This window comes from Podarcis gaigeae, assembly GCF_964106915.1.
Source record: "Podarcis gaigeae genome assembly, chromosome: 11".
In the NCBI taxonomy this organism is placed as follows: domain Eukaryota; kingdom Metazoa; phylum Chordata; class Lepidosauria; order Squamata; family Lacertidae; genus Podarcis; species Podarcis gaigeae.
The window spans coordinates 12,058,019-12,082,300 of NC_139687.1; the positions used below are offsets into that span (position 1 = coordinate 12,058,019).

Sequence of the window (24,282 nt, forward strand, 5' to 3'; positions counted from 1 at the left end):
TTATTATTATTATTATTATTATTATTATTATTTGGGTTTATACACCACCCTATACCCAGAGGTCTCAGGGCAGTTCTCAAACAAAATCATAATATATAAAATAAATTTAGATTTTTAAAATTTTAAGTGGAATTTTATTTACAACATAACATAACCCCCCATACACAAATCCACCCTCTTTAAACATGAACATAACATACAGTGAGCATAACATACAACAATACAAACAACCAAATAAAAGACTTCCTTTATCCTGTATCTGGCGTCCTTATTTACTTCTTATAAACTGTTTCCTTTATGAATAATTATTAAGATTTTTCTAATTATAACTTAAATATCCACAAAGTCTCCTGCAGACATTAATCGAAACAAGTCCAGGTATGTATTTTAGGGCACTGTTTTGTGAAGTATTCTCTGCATTTTCCCCATGCTTTTTGAAACTCTTGTCTAGTGTGATTGCCTCTGTTAATCTAGCCATTCAATATATTCTAACAGTTTGTCTTGCCATTACTTTTTTGTTGGCACAATTTCTTTTTTCTGGTTTTTAGCCATTAGGATCCTTGCCGCTCCTGTGGCGTAGAGGAATATTTATATAAAAGCAATTTAAAGACAATAACCCCCCCCAAAAAAAGAGCCATATTCTAAAAGGGTATTGGGTATATATTCATTCTGATCTGTACCTCCCCCATGTTTAATTTTGTTTTAGTAAAGACCAGCTACACAATTCCGCCTTTCATATACTTCCTTGGGGAGTTTTAACTGCATTGTATTTGGTTTTCTTTTGATTTGGTCCAGCTCAATTCCTCCCACAGCCCCAATTCTTGCCGACGACAAAGGGGCGCAGCTCCAAATTTCCATTTTAAAATTGGGCCCTGGATGGTGTACTTTGCTTCTTACACCACCATCAGTAGCGTAGCGTGGGAGGGGCCACAGGGGCAGCTGCTCCGGGTGCAAAATTATTAGGGGAGCAAAATTTCAACATCTGGTGCTGTGCACTTCTTTTGAAAAAGGCTTCTCCATGCAAACTAGAAAGTGACCACTCACCCCAGAATTGCAGAGCAGAAAGCTTGTTCGGCGTGAATGGCTTTTTAAAAGTAAATTTCAGCTGGCGGGGGGGGGGGGGGGCGTCCAATGCATTTCCACAAAATCTTTCTTTTTTATTTTTCCCATTGGGTGTGCTCCAGAGTGAGGAGGTTCTAGAAAAGGCATTGGAAACTTCCCACAGAGATCCTAATTTGGCCCATGAGGTCATTTCCTTCAAGACACACCCACCTGCCCCACACCTAACCGGTACAGTGGTACCTCGGGATGCGAACGGGATCCGTTCCGGAGCCCCGTTCGCATCCCGAACGTAACACAAGACACCACGGCACGTATGTGCGTGCACGGGTCACATTTCACTGCTTCTGCGCATGCGCGTGACATCATTTTGAGCATCTGCGCATGCGTGAGCTGCAAAACCCAGAAGTAACACGCTCCGTTACTTCCGGGTTGCCGCGGAGCACAACTCGAACGCGCTCAACCTGAAGCACATTCAACTCGAGGTATGACTGCAATACAGTGGTACCTCAGGTTACATACGCTTCAGGTTACATACGCTTCAGGTTACACACTCCGCTAACCCAGAAACAGTGCTTCAGGTTAAGAACTTTGCTTCAGGATAAGAACAGAAATCGGGCTCTGGTGGCGCGGCGGCAGCGGGAGGCCCCATTAGCTAAAGTGGTGCTTCAGGTTAAGAACAGTTTCAGGTTAAGAACAGACCTCCGGAACGAATTAAGTACTTAACCCGAGGTACCACTGTACAAAGAGTCGGGCAGGTAAAGATTCAGCTGCAAAGGGACAACTGAGAATCTTCAATTGTTTCTTGGCAAGCTGGGCTTGCATTCAGCATCTTTTAAAATTGGTGCCAAGTACAAGCCCCGCCGGGATCTTACCCCAAAGCAGGGCTTGCCGTCAATTCTGATCAGCTGATTGGCACTGGCTCCAAACCCTGCTGAGATTGGCTCTGGAGTGAGCTGAGCTCCTGCTGCAAGTGGGCCTTGCAATCACCTCGGTGCAGATCAGTTTACTAGAATCAGGGACTCTCAGAAGTTCCCCATTGGGCACTCATGCTAACCATGGTGCTTTCAGAAGAGACCTGCCTTTATGGCCTGGCATGAGTTGAAGCTGGACTGCAAAGGGGAAACATCTCTTTCAGGGGATGTTTGAAGCCATGCCTGCAAAGGAAGAAAGGGAAGATTTGGGTGTGCACTTAGAGTGCGCTCCCAATTCTTTCCTTGAACTTGGGTCACCTGATGTCATGGCGACATTAGATAATTGGCAGGGGGGCAGCCACACCACCTGTCAAAGGGGCCCATGTGGGGTGGCGGAGGTCAGAATCCAGGCTGCCCACCTGTCAATCACCTGGGTTTGGGTTTTGTTTTTTGCCTGCACAGAGAGTCAGCTGATCTTTGGGGCTTGCAAAGCACTGCACATGGAGCTATGCAAGACCAGCTCTTTGTTTCCACTTGCAAAAACCCCTTTTGCTCAGCTGTGTCTTTATAATGTCAGATGGAGGGCAAGTGGGTTTGGCTTTGGCTTTGGCAAAATCACCTTGTGGGTCAAATGGGGAAGCTGGTGGACTAATTAGGTCTGTGGCCCAAAGGTTGTCCACTTCTGGTAGAAAGTAAAAAGAAAGCATGTTGCAGTCACTACAGTGGTACCTCAGGTTACAGACGCTTCAGGTTACAGACTCCGCTAACCCAGAAATATTATATTTCTGTTCAGGATGAGAACAGAAATCGTGCAGTGGCGGCATGGCGGCAGCAGCGGGAGGCCCCATTAGCTAAAGTGGTACCTCAGGTTAATAACAGTTTCAGGTTAAGAACGGACCTCCAGAACGAATTAAGTTCTTAACCCAAGGTACCACTGTACTGCTGATATGACATGGTCATTGGATGTGAGGGTCTTCCTTTGGGCTGCAAGATCCTGGATTTGTAACCCATAGTTGATTGATAGTGGCACCACTGGGCTAGCAAAATGAGCTTTGTTTTCATGAAGAAGTTCTCATGGCAATTGTGAAAATTCGCAGCATCCTAGGGAAGAGAAATACAGTGGTACCTCTGGTTACGAACTTAATTCGTTCTGGAGGTCCGTTCTTAACCTGAAACTGTTCTTAACCTGAAGAACCACTTTAGCTAATGGGCCTCCTGCTGCCGCCGTGTTGCTGCCATGAGATTTCTGTTCTCATCCTGAGGTAAAGTTCTTACCCTGAGGTACTACTTCCAGGTTAGCGGAGTCTGTAACCTGAAGTGTTTGTAACCTGAGGTACCACTGTATGACTTAATTAGTAATTGAACATAGTAATGAACTAAACATGATGTCTGGAAAATCTAGCATTATCATGCACCATGCACACAGGGTTTTCTTTCACAGTTGCGAACTTATATTTTCACCTGAAAAAGAAAACACCCCTGTAAAGACCAGTTTCCTATGTGTTGCAAAAGAGCTTGCTGTAATGTGCAGCCACATTACAGAAGAAGAATGTAAAGTGTTTTGCTTGCAAGATTGCCAGAGACTAGGGACACTGCAGAACTGTAGTGTCTGGTACATGGCGAGCGTTAGAATAGGAATGTTCTGAAATGAAAACACGCCTATTACAACTTATAGATCTGCCAAGTGAGAGCTGTGCATTATGTTCTCTTGGCTTGCCAAGTTCAGGCCAACTTATTAAAATAATGACCCTTAAATTACCTGGTGACTGAACTGCTACAAAGCATAAGAACATTCAACAGGGAGAATATATTGTGATAGGCCATGTATTAAAGATCACTGGACGTCTTAAAATCTAATGTCTTAAAGTTTAGGACAGCAGAGTGATTTTTAATATACAGTGGTTCCTCGGGTTAAGTACTTAATTTGTTTTGGAGGTCTGTTCTTAACCTGAAACTGTTCTTAACCTGAAGCACCACTTTAGCTAATGGGGCCTCTGGCTGCCGCCACGCCCCCAGAGCACGATTTCTGTTCTCATCCTGAAGTAAAGTTCTTAACCTGAGGTAATATTTCTGGGGTAGCGGAGTCTATAACCTGAAGTGTATGTAACCTGAAGCGTATGTAACCCAAGGTACCACTCTGTAAATGTTGATGTTTAGATTTTGGAACCATCAATTCAAAATTGGATCAGTTTTTGTGCCAAGCATTTGGTTTGCACATTGCAATTTGATGCCTGCTCCCCATGTCATGAAAGGTTTGTCCTATAACCAAGGCTCAACATTTCCTCCTCAGTTTTTAAATGCCTGCCAAAATCCAGTTCCTTGTATTTCAGAACTGAAGATCCAAGATGAGCCACCTAGAACTATCAACATTCCAGGTGAATGGTTCAATGTAATCATGAGTCACATTGGCCGTCAAGAGCACATGAGCAGGAAATATGACATAACCAGAATCCCACATTCTTGGACTTCACAATGTTCTCTCGTATGCAGGAACAGCCCAGAGCACTCTGATTTACTAAGGCATGGAACAAATTCTTCACTGAGTGGAGTCAGTGGAACAATCATGGGATAAATGAGGACATATTCTGGTTTTGCTTGTTCATATGGTTCTGTGAAAGAAAGTGCTTTGGAGCGTCATTTAGAGTGACAGCAAGGAGATGGATTTTGATGGGCTACTCCTCTTCTCCCTAAGGCAGCGGTTCTCAACCTGTGGGTTGCCAGATGTTGTTGGACTACAACTCCCATCACCCCTGAGCTCTGGCCTTGCTAGCTAGGGGTGATGGGAGTTGTAGTTCAACAACATCTGGGGACCCACAGGTTGAGAAAGGCTGCTCTAAGGCATGCCAGGGAGTGTTCCTTGAACATTTACGCATTGACCTCTGTTCATTGCAGAGTCTTGTCAAATCAAAAGACAGGAGCGAAAACATTTTGGCTACAGCACCCCCAAAGCAGTTGATCTGCAAGTTAAGGTAATTGAAGGAAGCTTCCCCAACACTACCATTTTCCACTGCTGAAGAGGCAAGCTGCAGGAGCTCCCGCTCTGAAAAGGGCCTGCAGCTTGCCTCTTTAGCAGTAGAATAGAGTGGTGCACACACAATGCTCTTATTCATGCATAACATAATTGTTTCGGATATGGCCTTTAAAACATCCATTCTGGTTCAGCAATCTTCGGGCAGAAGGAGGCTTTGCATGGAATAGAGCTTTCATAAAATAAAGGGAATGATCTGAGTGGCGTGTGCAGATCATCCATTCAGTGTGCGCATGTGATCAGATACTGGTTGTATGTTAGTGTCTAAACCAGGCATAGGCAAACTTGGCCCTCCAGATGTTTTGGGACTACAACTCCCATTATCCCTGACCACTGGTCCTGTTAGCTAGGAATGATGGAAGTTGTAGTCCCAAAACATATGGAGGGCTGAGTTTACCTATGCCTGGTCTAAACAATGAATGAATGAATGAGTGAATGAATGAATGAATGAATGAATAAATGCAAAGGGTTCACACATACACACAGCCTTACACACTAAAAGTATGTGTCATGGGCTCACACTCTCTAGCCTTGTCCCGAAGTTGATGCATGCACTGTGTCAGAATGCCATCAGCAGCCCCTGGCTGGTTACCCAGGAAAGTATAAAGACAAGGAAAAGTTTCTTACCGTCCTTTTTTATTTCAATATTTACAGAGACAGGCTATAGAACCCAGCCTCTTGGACAATGGCCTTGTCCCGAGTGAATCTCCACCTCCTTCTTTCCCACTTCCTCATTCATCACTTTTACGGGTGCTGCTATGTGCCCTCTGTTTTTGAGCTCTTTGCTCTCCTACTTTCAAGGCTTGCCGGGTTCTGAGACATGGAGGGTAAGGGATGTTTTCTAAAGACACTGTGTCAGCCAACTGCTGCTCTGGTTCTGCCTCCTCCTCTCCCATTATTTCCCAACTTTTCTCCTCAGAGAAAAGTTTTCTTCTCAGAGCCAGTGTGGTGTAGTGGTTAAGAGCGGTAGACTCCTAATCTGGTGAACCGGGTTTGATTCCCTGCTCCTCCACATGCCGCTGCTGGGTGACCTTGGGCCAGTCACACTTCTTTGAAGTCTCTCAGCCCCACTCACCTCGCAGAGTGTTTGTTGTGGGGGAGGAAGGGAAAGGAGAATGTTAGCTGCTTTGAGACTCCTTCGGGTAGTGATAAAGTGGGATATCAAATCCAAACTCTTTTTCTTCTTCTTCATCTGCCTCTGAGCTGGGACCTCCAGCAAACCACTGTTGCAAATCTATACTGTCTTCCTCCTTCTCCTCCCTGGAGGGGTCAGGATGGGGAGACGGCCTCCACCACTCTTCCTCTGCCTAGTCCCTGACATACTGGCTATACCGCACACGAGCCACATACTGACCTATGTATTTAGGACCAATCAAGATTCCCCTTTGCAATAGGGGAGTCCTGGTGTACATGTAAGGACCCTTCACCTGGGAGAAAAACATGTTACCTGGCAGATATGGTGTGATTCTGCAACACCTGCTGCACATACTGTACTCTCAATGCATGAGGTGGGTCATGCTGCCCTCATGCCCTAAGACCCATGGGGGGTCTTAGGTCTTATGCCATAAAGGCGAAAGAGCAGTTTGAGTGTAATAAAGGTATTCGGCCGAGTCGAATGTCATTGCTATGTGTGTTAATTAAGGTTTGATGCAGTACAAGATGTGCTGTATTTAACCACCACTCAAGCAGATGCACCTTAACGATGTGACTAAATAGGAACAAAAGGATCGGCTAAGTCACAGCTATGACGTTAATTTGAGGTGATGATTATGACATCATATACCTAACAGTTCAGCTTGTAGAACATAGTAACAGCTAGGACATTCATCTTAAGCATGCAATGAGGGAAATTCCGGCTGAATATGTCTGTCTTTTGGGTCCCACACTCCAGAACACAGGAGCCGAAATGTGACATCTTGGATTGGGATCAGAAGCTGGGATGGCTTGTGGAAATCTGGGGTGTTCAGTTTTTCAGTATGTAGGAACTGAGACAAGGGTCTCATTCCACCTTGTGACTAGGATGGGCCTTTGGTATCCATTGCAACTGCTCCTAAGTAATCACATCCATGGATCTACAGTGGTACCTCGGGTTACATACGCTTCAGGTTACATACGCTTCAGGTTACAGACTCCGCTAACCCAGAAATAGTGCTTCAGGTTAGGAACTTTTCTTCAGGATGAGAACAGAAATTGTGCTCCAGCGGCGTGGCAGCAGCAGGAGGCCCCATTAGCTAAAGTGGTGCTTCAGGTTAAGAACAGTTTCAGGTTAAGAACGGACCTCCAGAACGAATTAAGTTCTTAACCTGAGGTACCACTGTATTATTATTATTATTATTATTATTATTATTATTATTATTATACCGCCCTATATCGGGGGGTGTGTGTGTGGTCTCGGAGTGGTGGTCTCAGGGTGGTTCACAGAATAAAATCAAGATATAAAACCACAAAATACATAATAAAAATAAAAAGAACAATCCAATAGCCTCCACAAACACATATTAAAAGGGCACAGGATGTCAATCGCGTCAACCAAAAGCCTGGTTAAAAAGGAAAGTTTTTGCCTAGTTCCTAAAGGTGTATAATGAAGGCCCCAAGCGGACTTCCCTGGGGAGAGCATTCCACAGATGGGCAGCTACTGCAGAGAAGGCCCCGTTCTCATGTTGCCACCCTTTTGAGGAGGTGGTACATGAAGAAGAGTCTCAGAAGATGATCTAAGGGTCCAGGTAGGTTCATATGGAAAGAGGCGGTTCTTGAGGTATTGTGAGTGCCATGGCCCAAGGAAGTCCCATTGCCCACTGCCTTCCATTTCTCACCTGATGCATCAGCAGCCACAAGGCATCCTAGAAAGCTTCTCCTGTCTTGCCTGAGGGATCTGCATATCCTCAGCTGCCCTTGTTAGAGCACAAGTTTTAGATTTTGTTGATATGCACTTACTGCAGAATTTTGGCCAAGGTTCTGGCTTCACAATTTGCTAATTGCAGCACCTTGCTTGCAGCATCCAGCAGAACCAATTTGCTTCTGCTGATGGTTACCTAGGGTTACCTTGTTTTATACATCCTGCTTTATATATATGTTGGATAAAGTGATTAGATAACCCACTGGCACATTATAGCTAACTCATGTGATTTGTACATAGTCCAAAATAAATGCTACATTTTTCAATGGGTGCAAGTTGCAAAATACCCAATACACAGTCTTCAACAAGTTTGGATACGTAGGACCAGGTCTGAATATCTCTGAAGGCACAAACTCAGCTCTGTGCTCGATCTCACTTTGTGTGTTGAAGGTCTCAGGACCAACACCTACCCTCTGCTTGCTTGCTTGTTTTGAAAAGGATCAGGTGTCCAGTGATTAAAAAAAAAATATTCTGCTGGAAATCCAGGAGAGCCTCTGCCAGCAGAATAAGCAATCTAGGGCCAAACAGACAAATAGCAGATGAGGCAACTTTCTAAATTCCTCCATATCCACCCACGATACTCATTGGATGTCCTTAGGCAAGCCTTACCTGTCAGTCGCAGCAGGGTTGTTACGAGGATAAAATGTGAAATATGTGACAACTGAGACTCTGAAGCCGTGGGATAAAGCAGGGAAGAAATCTAAATGCATAATAATAAATAACTGGGAAAACGTTCTGTACAGATTCTGAGGGCACCTTGGCTGTACCTGTTAATTCATTGTTCTGAGGATTTAAAGCAATTTCTCACTGCAGTGTTCCACGCTGGTTTCCAAAATGTGGGCTTCGTGTTTGCCACAACCCTCTGACCATGACTTGGGTGTGAGAGGGAAATTCTTCTGAATCACAACAAAGTCTCCATGTGTCCTGACCTTCTATGACAGAGATGGGGAAGCTGATGTTGTTGGACACACTATGGAAGCTCTCCAGATGTTGGACTCACCATGTGTGGTCACTCACTGACCACAGGCTGTTCTGGCAGGAGATGATGGGAACTGGAGTCCAACAACACATGGAGGGACACAAGTTCTCCACCTCTGTTCAGCAGGAAGTGTTTCCTCAAGACACCTTGCATGGGACTGTTTCTCCAAGTGAACAGAATGTCTGGATGGACAAGTTCCCCTGACAGAACCTGGCAATAATTTAGCAGTTTTACATTTTAAATGGCCATAATGATACTGTAGACTTCAAAGCTCATACCTGCCCAAAGCAAATGGAACAAGTTCACACACCACATTCCCGCCCCTCTCTGACGTTAATAAGATCTATACAAAATCACAACTATTGACGTAAAATTACCAGGCTTTTAAAATCTTGCTATAGCTAATTTGCCTATTTCACGTGATTAAAGCACGGGCCTGAGCATACTGACTCAGAAGTAAGTCCCATTGAATTCAACAGGACTTACTCCTGGGTAAATGTACAGAGGATTACATAATTTGCATATAGCTGGTTATTGGGCAAAAAGATTGGAATCCTGTAACTATTTACATGCAAGTAGCATCCACTGAATTCAATGGGAATGCCTTCCGAGTAGATATGTGTGTGTGTGTGTGTGTGTGTGTGTGTATCATGAATCATATTTTTTAAACTGTACATTTCTAATTTTTACAAATTTTCAAAATCATCCCCCCCCCCCAATAAGCTTAACATAGCATACACATGGATAGTAGCAGAAAGGAAATAAATTAACAGAAAATCTGCAGATAGAAAAGCAAACCAGGGTCAAATATTCACAGAGTATGTCAGAGATCTTGACAGTACCACCCCAAAAATATAAAGCTAGTTGTACATCTTAAAGCCTTAAATTTTGACCTCTGATTTAATAGTTATTTCCAGTGTCAAAAGAATTCACCAGGGAAGGTGGCAGGATGATGCTCCAGCACCTTTTATATTAAAGGTGCTTGCATTTTTAAGAGTGCAGGATCCTTTGGGCAGGAAGCAGCGGCGGTGGTGAAAAGGTCTAGGAGAGTAGACAGGAATTCCTAGACTGCCTATGTCATCCTGGAAGAAGATGGGGGTTGGGTAGACACCTTTGGACACAGAGTGCAGTCTGCTCCTTCTGTCGTGGGAATGGTGGTCTATGCATTGGCCCTATCAAGGGACTTGGGTAAAAGGTAAAGGTAAAGGACCCCTGGATGGTTAAGTCCAGTCAAGGTGACTCTGGGGTTGTGGTGCTCATCTTGCTTTCAGGCCGAGGGAGCCTGCCTTTGTCTGCAGACAGCTTTCCGGGTCATGTGGCCAGCATGACTAAACCGCTTCTGGCACAACGGGACACTGTGACGTGAACCAGACTGCATGGAAACGCCATTTACCTTCCCGCCGGAGCAGTACCTATTTATCTACTTGCACTGGCGTGCTTTCAAACCGCTAGGTTGGCAGGAGCTGGGACAGAGCAACAGGAGCTCATTCCATGATGGGGATTCAAACTGCCAATCTTCTGATTGGGAAGCCCAAGAAGCTCAGTGGTTTAGACCACAGCACCACCCGCATCCCAAATAAACAAGCACACAATCACTGATAGGTCCACCTGCCATTGTGAGGCTCAAAGCAATGAAGATGATGCCTCCCCAGCTGTTGGCATTGGCTGTGGGTTTCTTGTGATGTCACAAAAGCACTTGGCAACTGAGCAATGGATGTGACATTCAGCACTGCCCAGGTTTCTTTCACTTGGAGGAGGCAAACTGGTGAATGGAAGGAGGCAATCCTCTGACAGTGGGGTGCTAGGGACCAATAATAAGGCAAGTTTGCTTGCTTGAAGGCTGCTGGTATCTGTGGCTGGAAGCTGGCTGATGTCTCATGATGGACCTGGGAGAAGCTGACAGATGTCGGTGAAAACATTGTCTGAAGAGCTCATCTCACTGCAGCAAGCAGATGAAGGGTAAAGGTAAAGGTAAAGGTGAAGGACCCATGAACGGTTAAGTCCAGTCAAAGGCGACTATGGGGTTGCTGTGCTCATCTCGCTTTCGGGTCGAGGGAGCCAGCGTTTATCCACAGGCAGCTTTCCGGGTCATGTGGCCTGCAGGACTAGACCACTTCTGTTGCAATGGGACACCGTGATGGAAGCCAGAGCACACAGAAACGCCGTTTACCTTCCTGCCACAGCAGTACCTATTTATCTACAGATGCTTCAGATTACAGACGCTTCAGGTTACAGACTCTGCTAACCCAAAAATAGTACCTTGGGTTAAGAACTTTGCTTCAGGATGAGAACAGAAATCATGCCGTGGCAGCACAGCATCAGCAGCGGGAGGCCCCATTAGCTAAAGTGGTACCTCAGGTTAAGAACAGCTTCTGCTTAAGAATGGACCTCCAGAATGAATTAAGTTCTTAACCTGAGGTACCACTGTACTTGCCCTGGTGTGCTTTCGAACTGCTAGGTTGGCAGGAGCTGGGACAGAGCAACAGGTGCTCACCCCGTCACGGGGATTCGAACCACTGACCTTCCAATTGGCAAGCCCAAGAGGCTCCATGGTTTAGACCACAGCTCAGGTCAGCAGTAGAGGCTGCACACAGCCCTCATAGAATAACAATTGAAAATGATAGGAGCTTAGATTCCTGTGTGGGTTTTCAAAGGTTATTAGGAACCTCCAAATCCCTTTTCTGTATCTCACTCAGGGGGTTGTTAACTCTTCAAGGGACTCTGCAGCTGTGCTTTTAATGGTAGCTTGACATGCAGACGTCAGCAGGTGGCAATATTTATTTGAGAGGCAGTGTGGTGCAGCGGTTGGAGTGTCAGACTGGGATTTGGGAGACCTAGCGTCAAATCCCTACTTAGGCATGACACTCACTGGGTCCTCTTGATCCAGTAAGTATCTCTTCAGAAGGATGTTGCGAGGGTAAAACTGGCGAAGAACCAGGTGACCACTTTGAGCTCTTTGGAGGAAAGGCAGGCAATACATTAAAAAATGTCTCCTGCTGGCAAAAGTTGCGTCAAATGATTTCTGCACCTTTAGCTGTTGTGCAAGGCACAACCTGCTCAGTTAGCTGCCTTGATCTCAGTTCACCCCGTTGTATAAAATTAGCTCCGACCCCGCTTGGGACAGCCTCTTCTAAACTGCGAGTTTCTTCCCTGAAAGGTGTGGCTGGTGAGAACTTTGGGCACCAAAATTTCCCACTCGCTGTGTCTCTAGGTGATGTGTCTTTTGTTCCAAACATACTGTCTGGAGTTGCTGCTTATAGCTTTGAAACTGCTTCAAAGGAGTACTTCACAGGAGAGAGAGAGAGAGAGAGAGAGAGAGAGAGAGAGAGAGAGAGAGAGAAGGGGTGTGTGTGTGTTACTTTTCAGCAAAGTTCGGGTGGGTGGAGTAGCCAAGACCCCACCTTAGTCTTGGCTTGCATCCACCCCAGTGTTTTTATTATGACACACTGTACGGGATTTGTTCATTCCCCGGGGCACATGTTGTACATGTCGCAGGGCTGAAACTGAAAAATTAACTTTCTGTCTGCTCTTGAGTAATTGCACCTCCTTGGCTTCCACACACTTTTTTCACCTGCAAGATGTAATAAGAAACACTTTGAAGTCACTCCTGCATGCTTTTCTTTACCCTTTACCTGCCACTTAGACGCATGCTCACCATTCAGAAATTACCAGCACGTCGGTAATCTGCTTATTTCATCCCTGGCTGTGCGTGACTGATCTTTCCCGATCTGTACCTCTCAGAACAATGAAACCTTGCCTGAGGAATGTTCCTCAAACAAGTGTACATGTTGCGAACGTTCCACTGAAGCCACTTCAAATTGGGCCATCCTAGACACCTTTCTAGTCTCCTACCTGATCTGTCAGGTGACAAGGAAAACCTTCCCAAACACAATGAAGCTTCCTTCCACCCCCAAAAATGGGCACAGAAATACATACGTTGGGGAAAGTTTGCATATGTTAGTGTAAGTCACGGTCACAGGTGCATTATATGAAGGCGACATTGCCTGCAAAAATATGCACATTAGATAAAATTGCATACAAAAATGTGTTGAGCATCAGAAGAAAGGAGTAGTAAAATACTGACAAATTTTCATGAGGCCTTTTAAAATATATATATATGGAAACTTATGGGGAAATGTGGCAAACTGGACTTAAGCCGGGGAAAATGAGAAACTGATAGAAACAGAACAGGCCAACTGGCCAGGCTCCAGCTGGAGAAACAATCAGAACAGGAGTAGGAACAATAAAAAAAAACAGCAGAACAAGCTACACACATCATCACAGGCCCATGCGTGTACCAAACAACTTAACAGGGTTCATCTGCCTGCAAAATATCGGTAGCTATTTCAGAAGGGATGCTGGGTACCTGAAAGCATTATTCACAAATGCCATCTTTTAAAAAGACAAGTGATGGGGGTGCTTAAGAGGAGAATTGGTCAGGGGCAGAATGATGTGAGTAACAGAAATTTGCTATTTCTGAGTTGTTTTGAACAGCGCTTGTTTATTCTGGGTTCCCAGAGCGCAATAGGGACGGATTTCAGCATGTATCTCCATCTCATTCTGCATTGGACAATCCCGGCTACCCCAAGATATTTTGTGGCCCGAGGCTGACAAGATGGCCCCCCTCACCCATTCCCCATCCAGAAGCTGACTGGGTGACCAGCAGAGTTTTCCTTCAATATTGGCCATGGGATCATGCCCTCCGCTGTACTGGAGGGTAGCCAGCTAATTCTTCTAAGAATGCAGCGCACAAGTCACATATCTTCCAGCGAAAGGGGGTGTCTGGAGGGCTCAGAAGGATGTTCCCCGAGGCTTTGCCATTTGAGGCGGTTGCACCATTCTGCCTAATTGCAGTTTTGTGGATTGAAGGAAGCTATGCATCTCGTTGGCCGACTGTAACACACATAGGAAGCCCCCACAAGGAACTTCCTGTGGGTGAGATTTCAGGACCCTCTAATCTTAGCACGTTGCCCTGAACCACAGGACAGGATGAAATGAGGGCCCTAGCTCTGATTCACTTTCAGCGAGTGGCAGAGGATGGCGACAGAAAGATGAGAACATCTGCATCAGTCTTCAGCATGACTCTCTTAGTGAAGTCATCACACCTGTGAATTGCCTTGTTATCTAATGTCTCTGTACAGTGGAGAGCATGGTTAGAGCATCACTCATCACTTCTACAGTATGTGGCACCCACGTCAGCTTTCCTGGAGGACAAGCATGATGTTAGTGACACAGAAATGTACACTCCAGAGGTCGACATGACTGTGCCACACACTCCACAGCTGCCTTTCACAGGACTGTGCTGCCCAATGAAGCCATAATTGGCAAGCTTCATTACATAACCATAAGAGTCATATGCCACCTTGAGCTCTGTGGAAAATAAATATAGTAAATAAAAGTAAATCAATAGGAAACACCCATGCATTGTATTGACATGTAAGCACTGGGGGAGGAAGGGGGGTGCAATAGGTGTGGTCTGCCCTGCATCATCTCTGAGGGGGGTGGCATCGCCCCCACCCCCCTAGGATGCTCGCTGCTTGCTGTGAGCGGCTAGCCCTGCCCTGCAGGTGGCTAGCCTCACCTCTGGGTGCCAGAGCAGCTAGCTCTGCCTCTGGGTGTGAGACGGGAGCAGGGGTCATGCTGACTAATTCTGCCTTGACATTTTATGCTCTGGCTTGGCCCCAATGCCTGCAGCCAACTGAAAAACTGCAGAAAGGAAAACTTCATGCATACACATGTACACCTTAAGACCTCCATGCGGCTGAAATCGCAATTGCCCAGGGTTCCAGGTTGCACAGAAGTCTTCTCTGGAAAAGCTGAATGGAGGAAGTGAGATTTCTGTGGCATGACTAGCCAATGTAGTTGTGCGTGGATACAGTGCACCTGAGTAGCACACTAACACTGTTGTGACTGTTAGACAGCACTTTCCTTATCAAATGAGACGTCACATTTTAATCATTGAAAATGTAATGCCCGGGCATAGTTTTTATGGGCGCTCTGCTGGCAACTTGTGAGTCATTTTACAATTACTTTAACCCTCCCTGAGAATTTCCAGGACAACTTGGATTGCTGGCATTGGCGTGATCCAACATGTTCTAACTGATTGCTCCATGATTCGGCCCCATTTTCAGAGCCAAATCACATGATGAACTCTGGCCTAGTGAGTGCAATGTACATGCACCGGTAGCATGACGATCAAATGTTCTCATGGGACTGCTGAGGGCATAGGCAGAATGATATGTGGGTCAGTCATGCGCATGTGCCCATGCCACTATTTCTGGGGTCCACAGCGCTAGAGCCTGTGCATAGCAGTTGCCATAGATCATAGGACTGCAGAGCTGGAAGGGATCAACTAGTCCAACCCCCCCGCAATGCAGGGATCCAGCTGCAGAACTGGCCTGATGGTGAATTTAGCACTGCAGGAGGCAGAGGAGCCCCACCAGAAAGGGCCAAGTGGGACCGTTTGCTTGTCACCTCTGTTCCCCACAGTGCCACATAGACCCATGGCCTTGTCGGTTTGCATTTCTTGGTGCAGAAAGTATTGATCGGATGTGTAGAGATCTTTCCTATTCTAATTAATTCAAGAGGGTTCGGGAAGCTTCTCTGTGTGAAAGAAACAAGCAGAAGGTTCATGATATTTGGGTTATTCCTTCAGAGAAGCTGAGTACAGCTGGTTTAAACTGGATCTCTTATCTCTTCTGTCAAGGCCATGCTGACTATAAGAGGCCAGAAGGAGCTTGGTTTAACTTTCTCTTTCTATCTCTTTTCCTTCTAGTGTGGTGTTGTGTACATAGTATGCTTAGTGTTAAGGTTTAGACTTATTACAAATTATTGTAAGCTTAAGTTAAGTCTGAGGACGCGGGTGGCGCTGGAGGTTAAACCACAGAGAGCCTAGGACTTGCCAATTAGAAGGTCAGCAGTTCGAATCTCTGCGATGGGGTGAGCTCCCGTTGCTCGGTCCCTGCTCCTGCCAACTTAGCAGTTCGAAAACACGTCAAAGTGCAAGTAGATAAATAGGTACCGCTCTGGTGGGAAGGTAAACGGCATTTCCGTGCACTGCTCTGGTTCACCAGAAGCAGCTTAGTCATGTTGGCCACATGACCCGGAAGCTGAACACCGGCTCCCTCGGCCAATAAAACGAGATGAGCACCGCAACCCCAGAGTTGGTCACGACTGGACCTAATGGTCAGGGGTCCCTTTACCTTTAAGTTAAGTCTGCTGCAACTGGATTTCTTATGGACAGCGCCCATCCTGAATGTTTTGGATTTGTGACCATTATGTTCATTTGCCTTCAGTAGCAGTAAAGCTCTGCTGGAAGAAATACAATTGCCTCTGGCCTGTTTTTTAAAAAAATCTTGCAATGTGTTTCAGTTTTTACTCTGCTAACTATACACTGGAATCTGCTATGGGTCAATATTGAGTAGAATTCCACGCCAGGCCTCTCTGCCACCCACAGAGGCTTGCTCAGACCCACCGGGGCAGAGGGGCTCTCAGCTCAGCAAGCCAGGAGGGCATCCCTGAATGGGCTGCATGCCCAAAGCAGAAGGAGGGGGTGGCGCATTGGCAGTGCAGTGATGGCCAGAGGTGCTGCCTGAATGGAGCCACTTCTGGGCACCTAAGTCCCAGCACCCAGCGCAGGAAGAAACCCCACTGGCCTTGCTGAAGAGAGTCCAGACTAGGTGTGCACAGCATTCTTCTAGGCCAGTGTTCCCCAACCTTGGGCCGTCCAGCTGTTTTTGGACTACAACTCCCATCATCCCTCGCTAGCAAGACCAGTGGTCAAGGATGATGGGAATTGTAGTCCAAAAACAGCTGGAGGCCCAAGGTTGGGGAACACTGTTCTAGGCAACCCAAGGAGGTGGCCTGATTCACTCTCCCCAGGGCCCCTCCAGCAGCCTCTTCCTCCTCATTAGCAGTGCAAACAAACAAACAAACCTCCCTCCACCAATGAAACACAGCCTCTTGTTTTTGGCTGAGCCAAAATCTTCCAATTTCCAAACGTTTATCTTGAAATTCAAGGTCCTTTGTAATTTGCGCCAATAGCTCTGTGCTGAGTGTTTCATTTCCATTGCTCCTTGTTCTAAAGGCATGAGCCCCATTCATGTTGGGCCATTCTGTGTTTCTACGATTCTGCAATTAATATGCAATATATGAAATTACTCTAAGTCCAGAATGAGCTCTACAAGTGAGCTCAGCTTTGCAGTAATAAGGGCTCCCTTGCAAATGCGGGCCATTTTAATTGCATGTGCATAGCAGAAGCAATCATCGGTAGACTTCAGAGTTCTAACCTGATTATAAACTCATTTACATGGCAATGAGAAACAGTTCAGGTGCTACTTATTTGAATCAGGAGCACGGATAGTAGCTATTGTTTTCTGATTCGCCCTGCTGCCTGCTGTGAAGATTCCCTGTCATCTGCAATTATTACAGCTCTCATTATGAGTGTCCTTACACGCACCTGTTTGGGCAAATGCCCTGCATCATAGCCGTTCTTCTTTGATTCATACAGTCGGTCCTTTAAAGGCAAAGAAAACAAAGGATGAAAATAAACGACGGCCCTCGAATGAATGAATCAGAACACACCGCAACTGTCTTCCCATTGACTTCTATCCCTCCTCCCAATATTTGTGCTTTTCTACCCACTTTGTGCTAGGACCAGGCACTCATCCTTGTATGCCCCTGTTGTAAGATGTGTGCATCTCCTAAGGCGATCTGAAGGCAGAAAGCTCTCCAATAAGCAGGCCCCCTTAAAGACAACAAAGGCATATAAACCTCCTCAAAGTAACCGAGTGTCTCTTGTTCCTGGCTTCTAAGAGGCTCTGTTGTTTCATGTCCATATTGCCTTTTTATCCTTTTGTTTTATGGTGCTAAGAAGCGAGGGGGTGTTTTGTCTCTCCTCGCCTGTCTGGGAGATCGGGGGGGGGGGGGGTTCCTGTGGGTTAATCACATTGTGAGATTCCACCCCCCCACCCCGCTTTTTAATTCCTGCCTCAAACAAAAGCTGGGATTGGCACAATGTTCCACTTTCAAGACGGTGACCCAGTAATTTTGAAAACGCTCGAGGGCTGTTGTAAGGCAGCAAAGGCTGAGGCAGCTTTTCTCTTGCTCAGTTACTGAGTAATTTATCCAGTAAAAGGCAGAGGATGTGAGTTGCTAAGGGTTTGATTTGTTTTTCCTTTTCAAGTGAGTCATTAATAAGAGAGAAATCGGAACCCATATTGCTAGAGTAGATGGTCTTTGTGGCTTAATAATATAAAGGAGACGTTTCAAGGTCACTAGTCCATATTTTGGCCTCATTTTCTTCTCTATCTGCTTAAAACGTATTTTCACTGAAGCTTCCATTGAAAAATGTTTTTCTCCAACAAAAGTCACCAATATAAAAGATTTTTTAAATCAAAAAAGAAATCAATAAAATATAGCTGTGTGGATACATAATGAAAGTGCTCTCTCTCAAAAACAAACAAACAAAAAATCCCGAACCCCTCACACCATCCAGCCACTTGAAATAAATCCAAAACAATACTTGAACTGGTTATTGACCATTGATGCTTTCACTTTGAATTTATGTAGTGTTAGAGTGCTGGACTCTGGGTTCAAATCCCGACTCTGCCATGAAGCTCACTGGGTGACTGTGGGCCGGTCACTGTCTCACAGCCAGGGGCGTAGTGTGTGGGGTGTCAAGGGGGTCGTGGCCACAGCTGCACAACTCTTGAGGGGTCATGAACCAGGCGCCCCAGTGTGGCCCAGTCGGGTGTTCCTCTCTCCCCACCAAGGACTGTGTCGGCCGGCTGGGCTCCCCCCTGCGTGGGCAGGCAGGGGGCTCAGCGTGGTCCCGCTTTGCTTAGGTGGGTTTGCTCCAGAGGCATTGGTGGCAAAGGCTGGGCTGGTGCCCGCCCCCTGCTCAGTGTACATGTGCCCCTCCCCTGGCGTGTGTCTCCAGTCTGGGCACCAGCAACCAATGCTGTGTCACTGCTCCCAGCTTGACCTATCCCACAGGGTTGTGTGAAGATATTATAGGAAAAGGGGGTATTTACGGGACAGCCTCTCTTGGTATGCCCCGCAGAGGACCTTAAGGTCCATGAATAACCATAGTTTAGAGGTCCCGGGCCCTTAGGAAATAAGACTATCCTCCACCAGGGCCAGGGCCTTTTCCGACCTGGTGGAATGCTCTGTCCCATGAGACTAGGGCCCAACAGGATTTAACATCCTTTTGCTGGGCCTGTAAGACGGAGCTATTCCACCTGGCCTTTAATTTGAATTCAGCCTGATCTTTTATTTCTCTTCTCTTCTCTTCCCTCCCCCTTCCCTTTTATGAAGGGACCCCACAGCTAATTCTCCCTTGGCCTCCTCACTGACCCAAATAGGACTAGCTAGCCCTGGTGACAATCCAATGTTTATTGGATGGATTTCCCCCAAATTGATTTTTTGAACTTTGAATTTTATTGTTATTCATGCTTTTATACTGTATTTTATGCTGCTTCTATGTTGTATTACAATTAAGTGTTTTAAATTTGTTGTTAGCCTCCCTGAGCCCAGTTTTCTGAACCGGGAAGGGCAGGGTATAAATAAACATTTTTCATTAATATTATAAGAAGAAGAAAAAGTACCTTGGAGAAAAAGGGAGATGAAAATGCAATAGCCAGTATGCCAGAGTTCTATGCATCGTTATATTTTCTACCCAGTGGGGAATCTGCAATCTGGTGTAAAATGTGAGTTCCCTGTAAACTGTAAAATATGCAGAGAATGTCTGCAAATATTTTAGAAACTTATATCCCACCTTTCATCAGGATACGCCATGGTGAGCTACAACCAATTCAAATATATACATAAAATACAATAATAAAGGATCACATCGTAGTAGCAGACTGTTGGTATCTCACTACAAAGGCCTTTAACAGCCTGTACAAAAAGCCATGTCTCAGCTGTACAATGTTGATGCCCAGCTAACCTGGTGTTTCACAACTGCTATTGCACAGAAAGTTCTCCGAGACAGACTGATCCCCAGATTTCACTTAAGACTGGATCTACCAGCTGGGCCTCCCCAGCAGATGCGAGGTCATGAGTTGGACGATATGGAGGTTCCTGCAGGTTACAAGGTCCAAAACCATTTTAGGGCATGGTAGGAGCCAGCAGGAGTATAAGCTACTGTGACCAGGCCATCCCTATCCAGGAACTGCCCCAACTGGCAAATCAGCTGCATTTAGGAATAGGTACTCTGCACTTCTGGAATCACTTGGGGTTCTAGTGACAAGGTTTCCACCTCCAGACTAGGAATGTGATCCTTCAAGGGGAGTGCAGAGCTACGCAGAAGAGGCTGTCTGGCCAATTCCCAGATGCAAGAACTGTCAATGCACTCATCTTGTCAGGATTCAGTGTTCGTTTACTGGAACTTCTCCAACCCATTATTACTAAGTTCAAGTACAGTGGTACCTTGGTTCTTGGGAGTCCATTCGACTCCCGAAACTGTTCGAAAAGCAAGGTGCGGCTTCTCATTGGCTGCAGGAGCTTCCTGCACTCAATCGGAAGCTGCATCAGATGTTTGGCTTCCGAAAAACATTTGCAAAGCAGAACACTTACATCTGGGTTTGCAGCATCCGGGAGCCGATTTGTTTGGCAACTAAGGCATTTGAGAACCAAGGTACAACTGTAAAAGGTAAAAGTAAAGGACCCCTGGATGGTTAAGGCCAGTCAAAGGGAACTATGGGGTGTGGCACTCATCTCACTTTCAGGCTGAGGGAGCCAGCATTTGTCCACAGACAGTTTTCCGGGTCATGTGGCCAACATGACTAAACTGCTTCTGACACAACAGGACACCGTGAGGGAAAGCAGGGTGCACGGAAATGCCATTTACCTTCCTGCCAGAGTGGTACCTATTTATCTACTTGCACTGGCGTGCTTTCAAACTGCTAGGTTGGCAGGAGCTGGGACAGAGCAATGGGAGCTCACTTCGTCATGGGGATTCGAACCGTTGACATTCTGATCAGCAAGCCCAAGAGGCTCAGTGATTTAGACCACAGCACGACCCATGTACCTGCACAGCCTCACCTGGCTTAGATGAGCTGAAATAGAACTGGGTGACATCAGTGTAATAGGGATGCTTCAATCCAAATCTCCCGATGACTTCTCTCAGAGGCTTGATCCTACAGAGAAGGACTATGGAATAAATGTCATTGGTTTGGATCCACGCCCAAAGTTGAGGTTTTTAGGTCTGGAAAAGTTAATCATGAGAACTTAAGTCTTGTTGATTTCAGTGGAAAATCTGTGCCACTAATTTGATCTGGACCCAGTGTGCTAAATTTAATTGGACTTACTTCCAAGTAAATGTTTATGTAAGAGTGTGCAGTTATGGACTGATCCGCCATGACTTTGATTGGCATTTCCGTAAACATTTCCTTTCCCTTTTTTTTGGCTTTAGGTAGGGGTGGAGGCTAAATTATATAAGCATTAGTGAGAGGGGTTAGTAGCCAGCTGAAATTGTAAGAAAGCATGTCATAAAATGACAGAAAGACATGCTTAGAATAATGTGAAAGGAGAGAGACATTTTGAAAATGGCAGCCTCTTAACTAGTGTCTTAGAAATAGACCTCCCCTACAGGGTTTTGTCCTATTTTGCAGTTGTGCTTTCTTCCATGCACAAAGGCAACAATGCCAAAGAGGAAGTGGAAAGCAAATGGGAGAATCGTCTCTGCGTCTCTTTCTTCTGTAAATGTTTTATTGTGGCAAATATTTAGCCGCTCCAAACTGGCCCGATGACACCAGAAATGCAAATCACAGGTTTAGGATTTTGCAAAATAAAGCAAACTAAATGCACTGCCCTGAGTAGAACAACCAGTATAGTTTCAGAACACCAACAAAACACAGCCTCTTGTTTTTGGCTGAGCCAAAATCTTCCGATTCCCAAACGTTTATCTTGAAATTCAAGGTCATTTGTTATTTGGGCCAATCATTCTGGGCTGAGTGCTTCATTTCCATTGCTCCTTGTTCTAAAGGCACGAGCCCCAGACCACCAGGGGGCGCGTTGGAAGATGGCCAACAATAACATCTCTCTGACCCACACGAGGTAGTTTTGGGGCTGCTATGGGAAGTAGGCAGCCTTCCCTTCCCACCAGGATATGGGGGACCCTGTCTTGCCAGCGGTGTTCCATTCATGGAGGTTTTTAAGCAGAGGTTGGATGGTCAGCTGTCATGGATGCTTTACCTGAGATTCCTGCTTTGCAGGTGGTTGGACTAGATGACCCTTGGATCCCTTTCAACTAAGATTCTATGTTTTCCCCCCAATCATAGCCTAATCTAGCTCATCAGATGCTGTCCGTTAGAGCAAGATGGGTTATCTTGTTGGTGTGCTGGCTTGTCTATTCCTTTGACGGATTTGAATAGTTTGTTTTGGGTGGGGGTTCCTACTGGGTTTCGTGGATTTCTATTTGAGAAGCCACTTTGCCTAAAAAGCCTTCTAAAAGTGTTTGAAGGAAACTAAATCAATGGTTTGCTGGTTGGCTTCCCACAGGCATAGGTTCATGGGCTTCCCATAGACCAGCCATCAGGAGAAACAAGATATTGAGCTAGATAGAGCCTTGATCTGATCTATCAAGGTTCTTTTGGTGTTCTTACCTTCATGATACCACCACAGTCTAATTAACTGGAAGACCAATAGATGGAATAGTCACCACACTGGAGGAATAAGGATATAGTTTGAATGTTTCTCCTATAGGTTCATAAATCTTTTAATGTGCCAAGGCGAATAGATGTCGTTAATATTGCAGTTCTTGTATAAGGCATTGCTGTTTTGAATGGAATGTAATTGAGTTGAATAAGATTTTGGAATGCGGAATCAAAGCGGATAACCAAACCATCAATTCTAGCACACAGGAGGCCACCTAAATTATACAATTTGGCATCTGAATGATTGGGATTTGTAATTGTATTATAATTTGGCATTGTTATAATGAGGCTGCCACTGGATTATTGTAACTGAAAACGAATAAAAATTATTGTCAAAACCCCCGAAAAGTGCAAGACCAATTCAGGGAACAGAAATGGGGGTTCGCCTTCTGTTTCCCCTGCCCAACCCACACAGCGAGGCACTGCTTGCAATTTACAGCCTGACTTCACCCTGAGCCCAAACTCACACCAGCAACAATTAATAAGCTATAATTCAGAGCAGGTGGAAAAGCAACTAGTGGCATAACCCACATGTGCATGTCATATGAGTTCTAGGGGAGAAAGCGGCCAGGAATCAGACCATCTTTGAGCATGGAGTTTCCTAGTGTGTGCTGCCTGCCAATTCCTGGGGTTCCCACTGAACAGCACATGAGTTTGCAGTAGAATGGACTTATAAGGAATATGTGAATATTGTGACGAAGAGAAGCCTTTGTGCAGAACTAGCGCTGAGTCATACTGCTTTTTTTATTAAAAAAAAACCAACACATATTGTACATTCTTGGAATTGCAGGGTTTTTTGTTTTTAAACATTCAAGCACGAAAAAGAATGGTGAGACAGTTCTTTCAACAAATGTGTAGACATTTCAATTACTGCGTGAGGATGTTGCCAAACGATGAACTATGGAGAACTGCAAATGTTTAGGCAGTACAACTTTTATGTGTGGTCTGGGGAAGGGTGATTATGATCGACGTTGTGCAGAAATTGGACCCCGCCATTCGTTATTGGAATCTGTAACTTAAGGAAATATTGCTGGAATGACAGGCGTTTGCCATTTTTCAAGCAAAACAGGGGTAGGATTCAAAACTCCCCACTTTGGGGGCTGGGCAGGACCACTAACCTGTCAATCACCAAAGTCACATGACAACAGATGATTAAACTTCCAAGCGTGCTCCGGAATCTTCCTTTACTGCCTGACTTGAATTCAAGCCATGGAGGCAATGGAACAATATTCCTTTCTGTTGCAGGGTGACAGGAAAAGGAGCCAAATTAAAATAGCACCAAATTCTACCAACAGCTGGAACGGAAGAATCGGGACCACATTTAGAATGTGCTGCTGAATCTTCCTATTGATTTTGGCCCTGTGGGTTTACCTGTCCCCCATCTGACATCAGATAACATCAGGTGATGGACAGGTGGGCGTGGTTTGGGCCTAACCATATCATAGGCCAAATGGGAAGGCCTGCAGTTCCAGAGGTTCCTCACCTCTGTCTTAAACAAGACCCTTTTGTAAAAGGCGAAAGATTTATACGATCTGAAGAGAAACCAGAGTATTGAAAAACTATTGTAAAAAATTGCATACATTTTTATTAAATTCCCTGTTTTATATTTTAGAATATTCATTTAAACAACCTTAGCGTATCCATGACTTCCCTTCTTCTCTTTCTATGGTTCATTTTACAACACATAAATCCCTGCATATTTTATATAAACTAAACCATTCAGTAGTCCATTATTACATCCATCAAAA

The 24,282-nt window shown here is 45.4% G+C and overlaps 1 protein-coding gene across 1 annotated transcript in view; it reads right to left on the minus strand.

The window, feature by feature from the left end:
* Positions 1-3,222: 3,222 nt before the first annotated feature.
* DIRAS2 (DIRAS family GTPase 2) overlaps positions 3,223-24,282 on the minus strand; it is a 325,804-nt gene continuing 304,744 nt past the window's right edge. Inside the window, exon 3 of the transcript XR_014555982.1 lies at positions 3,223-3,285. The gene's annotated coding sequence lies outside the window, so the exon portion shown is untranslated. The remainder of the gene's footprint in view (positions 3,286-24,282) is intronic.